Here is a 16,743-nt window from a genome sequence, read left to right as displayed (position 1 = left end):
TGGACAGATTGCTTGACCCCAGGAGTTCGAGACCAGCCAGGGCAACCTAGTGAAACCCCACCTCTACTACAAATACAAAAAAAATTAGCCAGGCATGACGGTGCATGCCTGTATTCTCAACTACTTGGGAGGCTGAGGCAGGAGGAAAAAAAAGAGCAAACAACAGACAGTTGGCTAGATTCTGTCCACAGGCCATAGTTTGATAACCCCTTCAGTGGATACTAGTTATTAAAGCAAAACAAACAAAATAAGTCTTAAGGAGGCCTGTAAAGTTGTTGAAGATTTAAGTCAACCGAATAGTTTACAATCAAAGATCACAAGATAGACGATGAAGCAAGCTCTATGGCTGAGAGTTGAAACAAACAAACAAAAAATTAAAATAAACTTAGACCACCAAAGACTTTAGGTATTGCAATTTTCAGATAATATAAAACAGCCACCTTATTTTAAAATTGCAACTCTCCTTCCTCTCTGTACTTTCTCCTTCCTTGTTTTGTTACTCTCCATTTCAATTACCACCTACTATACTGGGTAATTTGCTTATTTGGTTTATTGTATTCTGCTACTGTGATGTAGTCTATGAGAGCAGGGTTTTTATTTCACTGCTATAAACCCAGCACCTAGAGCAGTGCCTTTCATGTAACAGGGGGTCCAATAACTATTGGTTGAATAAATGAAACAGAATTAAACAGTCATATAACTAAGCTAACAGTAAGAGGCTATGATGACTGACGAGGTGAATATGAGAGGGAAACAAATAGAACTTTTACAAATGAAAAATACATTTTTTGAAGTAAAAAATTCAACGGATGGGTTAGACAGATTAGTCACAGCTGAATAGAGATTAATGAATTGGAGGTGATCTTTAGAAATTACCTAGAATGGGCCGGGCGCGGTGGCTCACGCTTGTAATCCCAGCACTTTGGGAGGCCGAGGCGGGCGGATCACGAGGTCAGGAGATCGAGACCACAGTGAAACCCCGTCTCTACTAAAAATACAAAAAAATTAGCCGGGCGTGGTGGCGGGCGCCTGTAGTCCCAGCTACTCGGTGAGGCTGAGGCAGGAGAATGGCGTGAACCCGGGAGGCGGAGCTTGCAGTGAGCCGAGATTGCGCCACTGCACTCCAGCCTGGGCGACAGAGCGAGACTCTGTCTCAAAAAAAAAAAAAAAATGTAGAGAGGATAAAATGAAAAGATCTAACAATATATTTAATTGGAGATCCAGAAAAAAAAAAAAAGAGAATGATGTGAAGGAAATATTTGAAGAGATAATTATCTTACTTGCTACCAGGATACTTGAGTGCCATATGGGCATGTATGATAGAGCTAGGAGAAATAGCAGGTGGTTCTGGCATCTTCCTTACCATCGTGTCTCCCACTTTGACTGCAGTCGTGACCACTGATGTGCCAGTCTGCTTCAGTCTCTACCAAGCCCAGAACTTCACCCTCTATCAGGTCCTGAGGAAAAGCAGCTTCCACGGTTTTATTTCAAGCTGGATGAGGATCCAACTGATGCCATACCCCTGTTGTAGCCTTTTGTGGTGAGACAAGGCGCTCATCAGGACAGCAGATTCTTCAAAGCCTTCCACACCAATGTGAAGGACAGTAAGATGTGGAAGTTCCTGGGTTTTGTTTTTGGACAGTGGGAACCAAGGGTGGCATCCCTACACTCTATAGTGTAGGGCCTGACACGATGTAAACTCCTCCAGTAATCATTCATCAAGAGTTTCAGTGTTGTGATAACCCATGAGTTCTCCACATAGTGGCACATCATGGAGCTCATTTCCTTCCTGGATTACAACTGCACCTTGGACAGTGAGGGCTGTTTTGGAAGTGCACACCTAGCTGACCTGCCCTCCAACTCAAAAGTGGACAAGACCTGTTCAGAGGTGTTAAGCACCCCCACACTCAATGTCCATTCAGGCCAAAAGTATGCTCTTTGCCCCAAGGGAACCAAAGTCATGATGACATATGCCAGAGCTTGGGTAAAGGATACAGTGAGGATTCTTGGATTTCAGAACAAAGTATTCATGGAGCCCCCTGTACTTCATGAAGCCTGTGTCCAGCTTGTTGTCAAAGAAATGTAGATTAATTCAAAAGGAGCACAGGATGCTATCGGTCCTGTTCCTAGTCCTGAAGACAAGGTCAGCTATGTGATATCCAGGGCCCAGTGCAAAATGAAAAGGCAAACTCCTTGGGCTGGGTGTGGTGGTTCATGCCTGTAATCCCAGCACTTTGGGAGGCTGAGGTGGGTGGATCATCTGAGGTCAGGAGTTTGAGACCAGCCTGGCCAACATGGTGAAACCTCGTCTCTACCAAAAATACAAAAATTAGCTAGGCGTGATGGCATGTGCCTGTAATCCCAGCTACTCGGGAGGCTGAAGCATGAGAATCACTTGAGCCCGTGAGGCAGAGGTTGTGGTGAGCTGAGATTGCGCCACTGCACTCCAGCCTGGGCAACAGAGTGAGACTCCGTCTCAAAAACAAAAAAACAACAGAAAAGGCTGGGCACGGTGGTTCATGCCTGTAATCGCAGCACTTTGAGAGGCTAAGGCAGGAGGACTGCCTGAGCCCAGGAGTTTGAGACCGGCCTAGGCAACATAGCAAGACCCTGTCTCTACAAAATATTTGAAAATTAGCTGGGTGGGGTAGTGTGCACCTGTAGTCCCAGCTACTAGGGAGGCTAAGGTGGGAGTATCACATGAGCCCAGGAGGCTGAGGCTGCAGTGAGCTGTGATCACACCACTGCAATCCAGCCAGGGTGACAGAGCAAGACTCTGTCTCAAAAAAAGAAAAAAAAGTTAAAAGGAAAAATTAGGTTAAAGGTACTAACTATAAAGCTTTTTCCATTCTTTAACAATTTCTCAAATGGTCATGGTTTTAAATTTTGCTATTTAATGCCATTCTAAGTAAAGTTAAATTGTTAGCATGAATTTTATTCATTTTCATATTGTGTAATGATCTTTTTTTTTTTTTTTTTTTTGAGACAGAGTTTCGCTCTTGTTGCCCAGGCTGGAGTGCAGTGGTATGATTTCAGCTCACTGCAACTTCCGCCTCCCAGTTTCAAGGGATTCTCCTGCCTCAGCCTCCTGAGTAGCTGGGATTACAGGCATGCGCCACCACGCCCAGCTAATTTTTGTATTTTTAATAGAGACAGGGTTTCACCATGTTGGCCAGGCTGGTCTCGAACTCCTGACCTCAAGTGATCCACCCGCCTCCGCCTTCCAAAGTGCTGAGATTACAGGTGTGAGCCACCAGGCCTGGTGTAATGATCATTTTAAACACAAACATAACAGCCTTTACCTCTTATGTGAAATTAGAAATTACAAAATTGATATTTGTGTCTCATACACACAAGTATTTTGTTCTTACCAGGGGAGTAGAAACGCTGCACAAAAGAAACTCAACTTTTATTTGAGACAGTCTCGCTCTGTCGCCCAGGCTGGAATGCAGTGGTGTAGTCTCGGCTCACTGCAACCTCCACCTCTCAGGTTCAAGCAATTCTCCTGTCTCAGCCTCCCGAGTAGCTGGGATTACAAATGTGTGCCACCACAGCCAGCTAACTTTTTTTTTTGGTATCATTAGTAGAGACGGGGTTTCGCCATGTTGGCCAGGCTGGTCTGGAACTCCTGGCCTCAAGTGACCCGCCCGCCTCAGCCTCCCAAAGTGCTGGGATTACAGGCGTGAGCCACCGTGCCTGGCTGAGATGACAAATAGGATGAAGTCTTGGGGTGTTTAGAAGGAAAAAAAATGGGGTGAGAAAGGAATAAGATGTGGCTTTGAGTATATCATCTACTACAAAATACTGGAAAAAGGCTGATAGAAACTCAGTGACTTTAAAATTATCTTTAAGCAAATGCCTGAGAAAGGCAAAAGTCTAAAGAAATGATGGTCACTTTTTCCAGAAGTGCTTAAAGAATTAAAATGCTCCTTTGAGGCCAAGGGGACAGTCATTCTGCTTAATTTGCATCTTCAGGCTTGAACAAGGTATCATCTAGGACAGTATGTTTTAAATTTTTTTTAATGCAACCCACAGTAAGAAATAGACTATACAGGCCGGGTGCAGTGGCTCAGGCCTGTAATCCCAGCACTTTGGGAGGCCGAGGCGGGCGGATCATGAGGTCAGGAGATGGAGACTATCCTGGCTAACACGGTGAAACCCCGTCTCTACTAAAAATACAAAAAGTTAGCCAGGCGTGGTGGCAGGCGCCTGTAGTCCCAGCTACTTGGGAGGCTGAGGCAGGAGAATGGCGTGAACCCGGGAGGCGGAGCTTGCAGTGAGCCAAGATAGCACCACTGCACTCCAGCCTGGGCGAAAGAGCGAGACTCCGTCTCAAAAAAAAAAAAAAAAAGAAATAGACTATATATAATAACCCAATCATACACACATATAGAAAGTCCCATGAAACAATATACTTACCAAGTATGATGCATTCTGAAATTTTCTATTGCTTTTTTTTTTTCTTTTTGTAATGCTGGTTGTAACTCACTAAACTGATTTCACAACCTGCCCATGGATCTCAGCCTGCAGTCTGAAACACAGTAACCTAGGGAAAATGAGTCTAGATGGCTTTTACCAAGGGTATTAGAAGTGGGGCCCACATTGTCAGAAATACAACCGTAAGTAAAAAGTGCTAAATGGCCTCTCTTTAACCAGAGACCACAGTGCCAACACTGTAAAGTCTGTAACTTCCCCTGCTTTCAGTGGTCACCTCTGGGTTTCCCCTGTTGTGATTTATAGAAAATGACTATCACTTTGGAATTGAGCTGGTGGATTTCTACAAAGATTTTTGGTATTTCATGGTTATTTTCTGATGCAGAGCAAGACTTCATGTGAATGAAAGCAGATTCATTTTGCCTTTCTTGCTTTGAGTACCCCAGGCTGATGTGGAATAAAAAATTGTTGGGTGATTTCTCCTACATTTCTGCATAATGAGTGAGGGAAGTGTGTGTGTTTGATTCTGAAACCATTAAATTTTGGGTTGCCAGAAAATCATTGATCATAAGAAGTGTATGGCACTGAACTGACACCCTGTGCTATATGGGCCATTATTTTTCCTCATTGCAAAATCACTATTTTTTATTTATTTATTTTTTTTTGAGACAGAGTTTTGCTCTTGTTGCCCAGGCTGGAGTGCAATGGCGCAATCTCAGCTCATGGCAACCTCTGCCTCCTGGGTTCAAGCGATGCTCCTGCCTCAGCATCCCGAGTAGCTGGGATTACAGGCATGCGTCTCCATGCCTGGCTAATTTTGTATTTTTAGTAGAGACGAGGTTTCTACATATGGGTCAGGCTGGTCTCGAACTCCTGACCTCGACCTCCCAAAGTGCTGGGATTACAGGCGTGAGCCACCGCAAAATCACTTTTTAAACTGTTAGTATTTCATATAAGAGAGGTTTGGCTTATCTTACTGATTCTGGTTGCAAATTAAGTCTTAATAATCCCAGTTCTGAATAGCAACCTGCAGGGGACGGTGGCTCAGGCCTGTAATCCCAGCACTTTAGAAGGCTGACGTAGGAAGATCACTTGAGCCCAAGAGTTTGAGACCAGCCCTGGCAACATAGCGAGATTCCATCTCTACAAAAAACAACTAGCCAGGTGTGGTGGCACATGCCTGTAGTCTTAGCTACTTGGAAGGCTGAGGCAGGAGGATCGCTTGAGCCTTGAGCCATGATCCCATCACTGCACTCCAGCCCTGGTGACAGAGCGAGACCCTGACTCTAATGAAAAATAATAAAATGAATAGCTTATGTAAGAGTTCTGCATTATTCCCCTTAATCCCTGAGTAAATGTGGCTGAAATACAGAGTTTGTGACCCTTGGGAAGTCAAAACTCTCTGTGAAGTGCCCTTCAAAATACTTTTTTGCCTTTGCTCTAAAATGTGAGCTCCCAGTAGACAGGAGAGAATCATTTATTCATGCATTTTATTGGCTAGGTGTGCAAAGCATTGTATTAGTGATGGCCCTATATAGACCTGTATCATGCAGTGGTTCCCACATGTGAAAAGAGTGAATGTACCATAATCATTTAGGGAGTATTTTAATAATAAACTCTCAAACGTTTTGCTAAACTGCAATTTTATATTGGCTGGGCACAACACAAAACAGCACAAAGTAGATCTAATTATATAAAGTTGATTTCAGCCCAGCCCAGCCCAACTTTCCACAGTCAACTTGAAATTTTCTCACTGTTACTAACTGGTGTCTTCCAAACCCATGTCCAAGGTTACGGGTGGGAGTGGTAGAGAATTGTCACTAGCTCTGCCGCCTATTGAATTGCTTCCGTGTCTAGGATTTAGCAGTTCCTGTCCCAGACTGGGGCCTGACTCAGCTTTCTGCCAGGACTCTTCTCATCTGTGGCTGTGCTTTCTAGTCTTCTGGGCCATAATCAAGGCCAGTACGTCCAAGAAGCCAGCTGTGAACAGACTGGGATTTGATAGGGCCCCTTGCTGCCTGATGCCTCTTTCTGGTGGCCTTGCCAGGTTTAGAACTAGATCCTGCTAGGCTGCCTTCCTGGTAGTAGAGGCTTTCCAGGTAGTCAGGCTGCTTTCTGCATGCATGATATTGGGCTCAGTTAATATTTGTAAAACAAATGTCCTCTGGAAAGGGCTCTGCCTTTCTGAGTTACTGCCTCTCTTCTACCTCCTTTAATAGCCTGCTTGTTTTAGCATCTCACTGAAATGCACGCATCTTGTGGTTTCCTATGCTCTAAAATCAGTGCCAGACTAAGAGCTCTTCAAACAGGAGCCTTTCCCTCCTCCCCCTCCTTTTTTTTTGAGGCAGAGTATCGCTCTGTTGCCCAGGCTGGAGTGCAGTGGTACGATCTCCATTCACTGAAACCTTTGCCTCCCGGATTCAAGCAGTTCTCCTGTCTCAGCCTCCCAAGTAGCTGGGACTACAGGTGCACACCACCACGCCCAGCTAATTTTTGTATTTTTAATAGAGTCGGGGTTTCACCATATTGATCAGGCTGGTCTTGAACTCTTGATCTCAGGTGATCCACCCGCCTCAGCCTCCCAAAGTGCTTGGATTACATGCATGCGCCACCGCACCTGGCCCTTTCCTTATTTTTTGAATGCTCATTGCTTAACACACTATATGGCTCATAATAGACATTCAAAGAAATGTCAAATGAATGAAAAAATCAGCTAAACAATCTTTGCTTAAGTGAATTTCTGATGATTTTCAGGCTATAAAGAAGAGAGTATAGGGGAGGTGAAGGCATGCTGGAACACCACTAGGTCTAGTCCCTTATGTAAAACTGTCCTGGGAAAAGAAGGGGAAGATTTGTGCCCCATTTGCCCCAGTATTCTTAGCCCCAAATACACACACAACCTCTTATATTTTCTTCAGCAGTGTTTTTCAAATGTTAGCATGCATTGGGATCATCTGGAGGGCTTGTTAAATCAGATTGCTGTGCAACATCCTAGAATTTCTGGTGCAGTAGGTTTGGCGTGGGGCCAGACAATTTGCATTTTTAGTAAGTTCCTAGGTCTGTTGATGCTGCTGGCCCAGGGTCCATACTTTCCAAGGTTCAAACTTGGAGAATTACTGTATTTTCTTTCTTTTCTTTTTTCTTTTTCTTTTTTTTTTTTTTTTTTTTTGAGATCGAGTCTCACTCTGTTGCCCAGGCTGGAGTGCAGTGGTACGATCTTGGTTCACTGAACCCTCTGCCTCCTGGGTTCAAGCGATTCTCCTGTCTCCGCCTCCCAAATAGTTGGGATTACAGGCACCTGCCACCATGCTCAGCTAATTTTTGTTTTTAGTAGAGACAGGGTTTCACCTTGTTGGCCAGGCTGGTCTTGAACTCCTGACCTCAGGTGATCCACCCGCCTCAGCCTCCCAGAGTGCTGGGATTATAGGCATGAGCTACCGTGGCTGGCCTGTATTTTCAATAGTAGTAGCTACACTATTAGTTGAGTACTGACCAGCTTATTCCTTACCATGCACTGTGGTAAATTATGTATGTTATTTCATTTCCATTCAACAACCACATGAAGGAGAAATTGTCATTTCAGTTTTACAGATGAGGAATCTGAGGAGTAGAGTTGTTAAAAAACTTGCCTAGTATCTTAAGTACAGGGCTGAAATTTGAAGTAAATTCTGTCTGATTCATAGTAAGTGTACAACAAATACATAATTGTTGAAAACGAATGCATAAAGTATCTAGGCAAACCTAAAACTTGTGAACCAAGTAGGTACATGTTCACATATATAGACTGAGTGTGCAGAAATCCTGTATTAGACTGATGGGTATTTACTCCACTCCAACTCAAGACTTCTGAATTAGCAAGGCAACTTTATGTATGAGACTATATTGCCAGTTTCTCAAATTGTGGTTCCTGAACCAGCAGCATGAACATCACCTGAAAACTTGTCTAAGACTGCCAGATTTAGGGATTTAGGGATGCCAGATTAAATTTGAATTTCAGATAAACGATGAATAATGAAATCTTTGAGACATACATATACTAAAGATTATTCATCGTTTATCTGAAATTCAAGAATCTGATATATGGGAATTCTGTATTTTATTTGGCAAGACTATTAGAAATTGAAATTCTCCAGCCCTAGCCCAGACTTACTGAATTAGAAACTCAAGTGAGTCCCAGCCATCAGTGTTTAAATAGGCCCTACAAGTGATTCTGATGCACCCTCAAGTTTGAAAACCAATGACCTAGGCAATGCCTTGTTCACCTAAAGCAGCGGTTAGCCAAATCTGGCCAGCTGTCTGTTTTTGTCAATAATTTTTTTTTGAAACACAGTTACACCCACACCCATTCTTTTGCTTATGCTTTCATTTACTTATTAAGTTACCTGCCCTCTTGGAGCTTATATGGTCTAGCTGTGGACAGTTGTGTTAATTATATCTTCAGGTGTAAGTAACAAACAAACTACAATTGCCTTAATAAAGGAATACAAGATCTTGCATAGCCGGAAGTACAGAGGCTGCAGGGATGCTTGGCTCAGCAGTTCTTGTGTTACAAGAGCATGACAGGACAAAGACCTTATGGCCCTAGAATGTTTGCTATCTGGCCTTTTACAGATAATGTTTGCTTAACCCTGACCTAAGAGAGCATCCTCTGATCATAGAAGCATATGCTCGACCCTCTCTAACAGGTGCTGGAAGCTGGGATAGGACAGACACTGAGGTTCTGAAAATTGTAAAAGTCCCTTCTGAGCTTTCTTGCATTGTTGTGCTCCTTGGCTCCAAGAGGGATTTGGGGGAAGATGAAGGGGAATACAGCAAAGGAGGGGCTGAGGAGCAAAAAAAAAAAAAAAAAAAAAAAAACTTCCCGGAGCCCAGAACACCTGGTTATGGGCACCCCCTGCTGGAGAGTTGGCAAAATTCTGTGACATAGGTCAATTTAGTCACCAAATGTGTAGAGTAGAGGTTTACTGTATGCCAGATTGTGGAAAGCAAAGGTAAAGTTCTTCTTTTGAAGGACTGACTCACAGTCAAGAGTAGTCAGGCTCCCTAATTAGATCTTTATGCTGTCTAGTCAAGTGTCAATTGCAGTCGTACTTAACAAATGATGATTGATATAATATGCTTATAGTCATTCAGTAAATAACTATTACATGTTCGCTAGGGGATAGGTGCTGGACTACACACTGGAGATAGAGTGGCAAACAAAATAGACATATTCCTTGCCCTCTTGGAGCTTATATTCTAGTGGATGTTGTGTTAATTATAACATCAGTTGTAAGTAACAACAAAGCCAACTAAAATTGGCTTAAGCAATAAGGAATATATTATCTCACATAACTGTAAGTACAAAGGTAGGGTAGGCTTTAGGGCTAGTTGATTCAACAGCACGAGACATCAATAAAGACAAGTTATTTTCATCTCAATCTCTGCCTTTCTGATTGTGCTGGCATTTTCCTCAGGTTGTTCCTTTATTATTATTATTATTTTCTTTTTTTTGAGATGTCTCACTCTGTCTCCCAGGCTGGAGTACAGTGATGTGATTTCAGCTCACTGCAACCTCTGTCTCCTGGCCCCAGGTCAGGGCCTCCACCTCCTGGGCCCAGGCCCTCCCACCTCAGCCTCCTGAGTAGCTGAGACTACAGGCATGTGCCAACTACCCCGCTAATTTTTGTGGGTTTTTTTTTTTTTTTTTTTTGCCATGTTGCCTAGGCTGGTCTTGAACTCTTGGGCTCCAGTGATTGAGCCTCAGCCTCCCAAAGTGCTGGGATTACAGGTGTGAGCCACCTCACAGGCCTCAGGTTGTTCCTCTTGAAGTTTCAAAATCGTTGCTACAACTCCAAGTATCACCTTCAGATATGTCAAAGTACAGAGACAGAAAGTGATCATCTCTTTGTGTGGCTTTTTCTATTTTGTTTTAAGAGACAGGGTCTCACTTGTTGCCCAGGCTGGAGTGCAGTGGCACAGTCATAACTCACTGCAGCCTTGAACTCCTAGGATCAAGAGATCCTCTAACTTCAGCCTCCCAAATTTCTGGGATTACAGGCATGAGCCAGTATGCCTGGCTGTGTAACTTTTTTTTTTTTTTTTGAGGCAGGGTCTCACTCAGTCACTCAGGCTGGAGTGCAGTGGCACAATCACAGCTCACTGCAGCCTCAACCTCCTGGGCTCAAGCGATCTTCCTGCCTTAGCTTCCTGAGTAGCTGAGACTATAGGCCTGTGCCAAACACTTGACTAATTTTTTACTGTGGCCTTCTTACAATGAAGACACTTTTCTCAGAAGCTCCCAGAAAACTTCCTTTCAGGTTATGGGGCTGATCCTAAACCAATCACTGCAAAGAGAAGAGAAAAATTGTTGATTAAAGTAGGGGCTTCCCCTGGGGCTCCTGAGTCACAGAGAGGAGAGATGGATGCCAGGACAAAATTGGGGTTCTATTAACAAGGAAGAAGGGAAGAAGTGGATGTTAAATAGATATCTACCGGCATTTGCTATAGGAAAGGGAAACTAATACATAAAAATTATGTTCATGGGCCGAGCGCAGTGGCTAACACCTGTAATCCCAGCACTTTGGGCAAAGCCGAGGCGGCTGGATCACCTGAGGTCAAGAGTTTGAGACCAGCCTGGCCAACATGGTGAAATCCTGTCTCTACTAAAAATACAAAAAGTTAGCTGGGCATGGTGGTAGGCACCTGTAATCCCAGCTACTCAGGAGGCTGAGGCAGGAGAATCACTTGAACCCGGGAGGCAGAGGTTGCTGTGAGCTGAGATTGTGCCATTGCACTCCAGCCTGGGCAACAAGAGTGAAACTGTCTCAAAAAAAAAAAAAAAAAATTTTCATATGGTGAAGGAATTACAAAGAAGTTAGCTTTTGCTGTTGAACAAAACACCTCCAACCTCTATGGCTTAGGACAGCAATTTATTTAACTCATGATTCTATTTGGGCTGAGCTCAGCTGGGTGGTTCTTTTAGACTTACTCATGACTGTGGTCAGCGGCAAGTCAGCTAGGTAGCTTTGCTCATGGGATCTGGCTGTTAGCTGAGGAAATGAGTCCAGGTGTCTTTACTTATCCAGCAGGCTCTCCTTGGCTTATTCCTGTAGTAAATCAGCAAACTTCTAAGGACTAGAGCAGATGCTTGCAAGTAGTTTTGAAACCTAAGCTTGGAACGGGAACATTATCAGTTCTGCTGCATTCTTTAGGTCAAATCAAGTAAGAAGGCCAAGAGGGTGAGGAAATAGATTCCATCTCTTGAGAGGAGGAGCTTCAAAGTCACGTTGCAAGGGCATGGACCAAGGTAGGGAAAGAACCTGTGACACTTTTGCAATTTATCACAGGTGGTAAGAGTAATAGGGAAAGCTACCTGGATCTGCCTTCAAGAGAGAACTATCATTTGTAAAGTTTCAAATCAGCAATATGTCTACTCTGAGCTGAAATTCTTATACTAGTATAACTGTTACTGATGATTTCATTACACTGTTCTAGGTAGCAAAAGTTCAGAGGTTGTGATGCTGTGATTTAAAACAATAATGTTAGGGTTTTCTGAGCTTCTTCCTGATGGGCAAGGAGATCTGTGGTCTCGTTTTTGGCCTTTCCACACAACATGGCCCCCCAAATGCCATGCTTTCTATTTCTGCTTCAAAAGAAGAAACCAAGAGCACCTTCTGCCTTGAGGCTGGAAGAGACATCAGTCTGTCTGGGCTTGTTGAAGAAGGGAGAAAAAGAACAAGAGGCAACTGAACATATTGATGAAGTACAAAATGAAGTAGACTTAATAAGCCAATGAGGAGACTTTGAAAACAGAACAGAAATATAACAAACTCGGCCAACTATTTTTTCAGACGAGGTCTGAATTGATAGCCAAAATCCCAAACTTTGGGGTAACAGCATTTGTCAACCATCCACAAGTGTCTGCACTGCTTGGGGAGGAGGATGAAGAGGCACTGCCTTATTTAACCAGTGTTGAAGTGACAGAATTTGAAGATATTAAACCAGGTTACAGAATATTTTTCATTTTGACAAAAATCCTGACTTCAAAAATAAAGTTCTCTCCAAAAAATTTCATCTGAATGAGAGTGGTGCTCCATCTTCAAACTCACTAAAATCAAATGGAAATCTGGAAAGGATTTGATGAACAATGCAAGTCAAATGCAGAATAATGCCAACAGGAAGAGGCAGCATGGAGAACCAGAGAGCTTCTCCACCTGGCTTACTGACCATTCTGATGCAGGTGCAGATGAATGAGGGAAGGTCATCAAAGATGGTATTTGGCCAAATCAATTACAGTATTACTTGGTTCCCAATAATGGATGATGAGGAAAGGGAAGGAGAAAAAGAAGATGAAGACAGGGATGAGGATGAAGGTGAAGAGAAAGATGATGATGAAGGGGAGGAAGGAGAGGAAGATGAAGGAGAAGATGACTAACAGAACACCAATGGATTCCAACCTTCCTTTTAAAACATTTTCTCCAATCCCTGGGAGCAACTTGAAGTCATTGTTTTTTTTGCTCTTGTGCTCAGTCACCCCGTTGTTGAGGTCTTTTCTCTATACCATGGTTCCTAACTCATTTTTGGGAAAAATATATTGAGCAGAGGTGGGCGTTTTGACAACATGATTTCTCCTTTCATATGGATGGAACCATATATGTGGTCTTTTGTGGCTTCTTTCACCTAGCACAATATTTTCAAGGTATATCCATATTGTAGCATGTATCAGTACTCTAATTTTTTATGCTGAATAATATTCCATTGTATGGATATACCACATTTTATTTATTCATTCATCTGTTGGTAGAGATTGGGTTTTCACCTTTTAGCTATTATGAATAATGATGCTGTAAACCTTCATGTACAAGTTTTGGTGAGGACATGTTTTCATTTCTCCTTTATCTTAGGAGTAGGTTCACAGGGTCACATGGTAGCTGTTTTCCACAGTGGCTGCACCATTTTACATTCCCATCAGCGGTGGATGAGGATTCCAATTCCACATCCTTACTTCCTAGTGGGTATAAAGTGTTCTATTGAGGTTTTGATTTGCATTTCCCTAATGATATCCAGCATCTTCTCATATGTTTATAGGCCACTTATGTATCTAACTTGGAGAAATGTGTACTCAGATTAGTAGAGGACTGAATAGACCCTCCCCACTCCCCTAAATTCATGACCATTTGGTACCTGTGAATGTTGCCTTTTTGGAAACACAATCTTTGCAGATGTAACCAATTTAAGTTGAACCCATACTGGAGTAGGGTGGGCCCTAAATATAATGACTGGGGTTCATATAAGAAACACAGAGACACAGAGAGGAATGCCATGTGAAACAAGCCAATGAGGCAGAGTTTGAAATTTATCTATAGGTTAAGGAATGCCAAGGACTGCTGGCAACACCCAGAAGCTAGGAGAGAATCATGGAATAGATTCTCCTCTGGAGCCTTCAGAGGACACATGGCCCTCCCAACACCTACTTTGACTTCAAACTTTTAGCCTCCAGAACTGTAAGAAAATAAATTTCTGTGGTTTTAAGCCTCCCAGTTTATAGTAATTTGTTACAGTGGCTATAGGAAATTAATAAAAACCCATGGTCCATTTTTACATAGGGCTGTCTTTTTTTTTTTTAAAGATGGGGGTCTCACTATATTACTCAGGCTGGCCTTGAACTTGCAGGCACAGGTGATCCTTCTGCCTCAGCCTCCTGAGTAGCTGGTACTATAGACATGTGCCACTGTTCTCATGTTCTCAGCTTAGTGTTATCTTCTTCTTTTTTTTTTTTTTGAGACAGAGTCTCACTTTGTCGCCCAGGCTGGAGTGCAGTGGCATGATCTCGGCTCACTGCAAGCTCTGCCTCCCAAGCTCAAGCGATTCTCCTGCCTCAGCCTCCCAAGTAGCTGGGATTACAGGCATGCACCACCATGCCCGGCTAATTTTGTATTTTTAGTAGAGATGGGGTTTCTCCATGTTGGCCTGGCTGGTCTTGAACTCCTGACCTTGTGATCCACCTACCTCGGACTCTCAAAGTGCTGGGTTTACAGGCGTGAGCCACTGCGCCCGGCAGTGTTATCTTCTTATTGAGCTGTTAAGTACTTTAAATATTCTGGATACAAATCCCTTATCAGATATACGATTTGTAAATATTTTCTCCAATTCTGTGGGTTTTTTCATGGATCTTTTGAAGCACATTTTAAATTTTGATGGAGATTATAAATTGTGCTTCTCTTGCTCATGGTTTTGGTGTCATATTTAAGAATCCTTTTCTAAATCCAAGGTCATGAAGATTTAACCCTGTTTTCTTCAAAGAATTTTATAGTTTTGACTTGTATATCTAGATCGTTGATTCATTTTGGGTTTTTATATATATTATGAGGTAAGGATCCAAGTTATTTTTTTGCATGTGGCCATCTAGTTGTCCTAGCATCATTTATTGAAAAGACTATTCTTTCCCCCCATTGAATGGTATTGGTGTTCTTGTTGAAAATCAGTTGACCATAGACATATGGTTTTATTTCTGGACTCTCGAATCTAATCATCTATATGTCTACCCCTGTGCCAATACCATACTGTGTTACCTTGAACTCCTGGCCTCAAGTGATCTGCCAGCCTCGGCCTCCCAAAGCGCTAGGATTACAGGCATGAGCCACCCTGCCCAGCCTTTTAAATATTATACTGTCTTGATAACTGTTTCTTTGTAGCAAGTTTTGAAATCAGGAAGTATGGATATTCTTTGTTCTTTTCAAGATTGTTTTGGCTCTTCTGGATCCTTTGCTTAAGAGTTTTAGAATCAGGTTGTCAATTACTACAAAGAAGTCAGCTAGGATTCTGATGGTAATTGCATTGACTCTGTAGATAAATTTGGGGAGTACAGCCTTCTAAACAATATTAAGTCTTCTGACCCATGAATATGGGACGTTTTCCCATTTATTTAGATGTCTTTTAATTTCTGTGTTACTCCATTTGCATTGCTATAAAGAAGTACCTGAGGCTGGGTAATTTATAAAGAAAAGAGGTTTATTTTGACTCAGTTCTGCAGGCTGTACCAGCATGGCAGCATTATATGTCCAGCTTCTGGTAAGGGCCTCAGGAAGCTTACAATCATGATGGAAGTGGATGGGGGAGCAGGCATATCACATGGCGAGAGGGAGCAAGGAGATGCCAGGCTCTTTATTTTTTATTTTTTTAAATAATCAGCTCTCAAATGAAATAATACAGTGAGAACTCATTACTGCAAGGATAGCACCAAGCCATTCATGAAGGATCTGCCCCCATGCTCCAAACACCTCTCACTAAGCCAACCTCCAACAATGAAGTTCACATTTCAGCATGAGATTTGGAGGAGACAAATGTCCAAGCCAGATCAATTTCTTACAACAATTTTTTGTAGTTTTCAGAGTATATACTTTATACTTCTTTTGTTAAAGGAGAATTTTAAATGAAATTATCTTCTTAATTTCATTTTTGGATTGTTCACTGCAAGTGTGTAGCAACACAATTTATTTTTGTATATTGACCTTGTATCCTTCAATCTTGCTGAAATTGTTTATTAGTTCTAATAGGTTTTTAGTGGATCCCTTAGGATTTTCTATATACAAGCTCATGTTGGCCAGGCGTGGTGGCTCACACCTGTAATCCTAGCACTTTGGGAGGATGAATTGGGTGGATCACCTGAGGTCAGGAGTTCGAGACCAGCCTTGCCAACATGGTGAAACCCCATCTCTACCAAAAAATACAAAAATTATTTGTAATTTTTTAATTTTTATTTTAACTACAGGCATGGGGGTGCATGCCTGTAGTTCCAGCTACTTGGGAGGCTGAGGCAGGAGAATCACTTGACCCTGGGAGGTGGAGATTGCAGTGAGCTGAGATTGCCATTGCACTCCAGATTGGGCAACACAGTGAGACTATGTCTCAAAAAAAAAAAAAAAAAAGATCATGTCATCTGTGACTAGAGATTGTTTTACTTTTTCATTTCCAGTTTTATTTATCTTGCCTAATTGCCTTGGCTGGAACTTCCAGTGCAATGTTGAGTAAAAGCAGCTATAAAAGACACCTTTGTCTTGTTCCTGATCTTTCACCATTAAGTATGAGGTTAGCTGCGGAGTTTTTGTAGATGTTCTTCATCACGTTGAGGAAGTTCTCTTCTATTCCTAGTTTGTTGACTGTTTTTATCATGAAAAGAGTGTTGGATTTTTCCATCAGTTCTTAAAAAGTGACCCTTTTCCCCTATGGATGAGGGATGTAAAAAAGAGCTATCTCTGCATGGATGATATAGTACAAAGCACTCTCACATGGATGCTTTAGAAAAAGCCACCCCTCTTTGGGTGGACA

General features: G+C 42.5%; 1 pseudogene; it reads left to right on the top strand.

Moving 5' to 3' along the window:
- The first annotated feature begins 1,771 nt into the window (after nucleotides 1-1,771).
- Nucleotides 1,772-12,850, top strand: LOC100583759 (annotated as a pseudogene).
- The last annotated feature ends 3,893 nt before the right edge of the window (nucleotides 12,851-16,743 follow it).

The sequence above is a fragment of the Nomascus leucogenys genome, chromosome 15 (assembly GCF_006542625.1).
Source record: "Nomascus leucogenys isolate Asia chromosome 15, Asia_NLE_v1, whole genome shotgun sequence".
NCBI classification, from domain to species: Eukaryota; Metazoa; Chordata; class Mammalia; order Primates; family Hylobatidae; genus Nomascus; species Nomascus leucogenys.
This window is presented reverse-complemented; position numbering and strand designations above follow the sequence as displayed.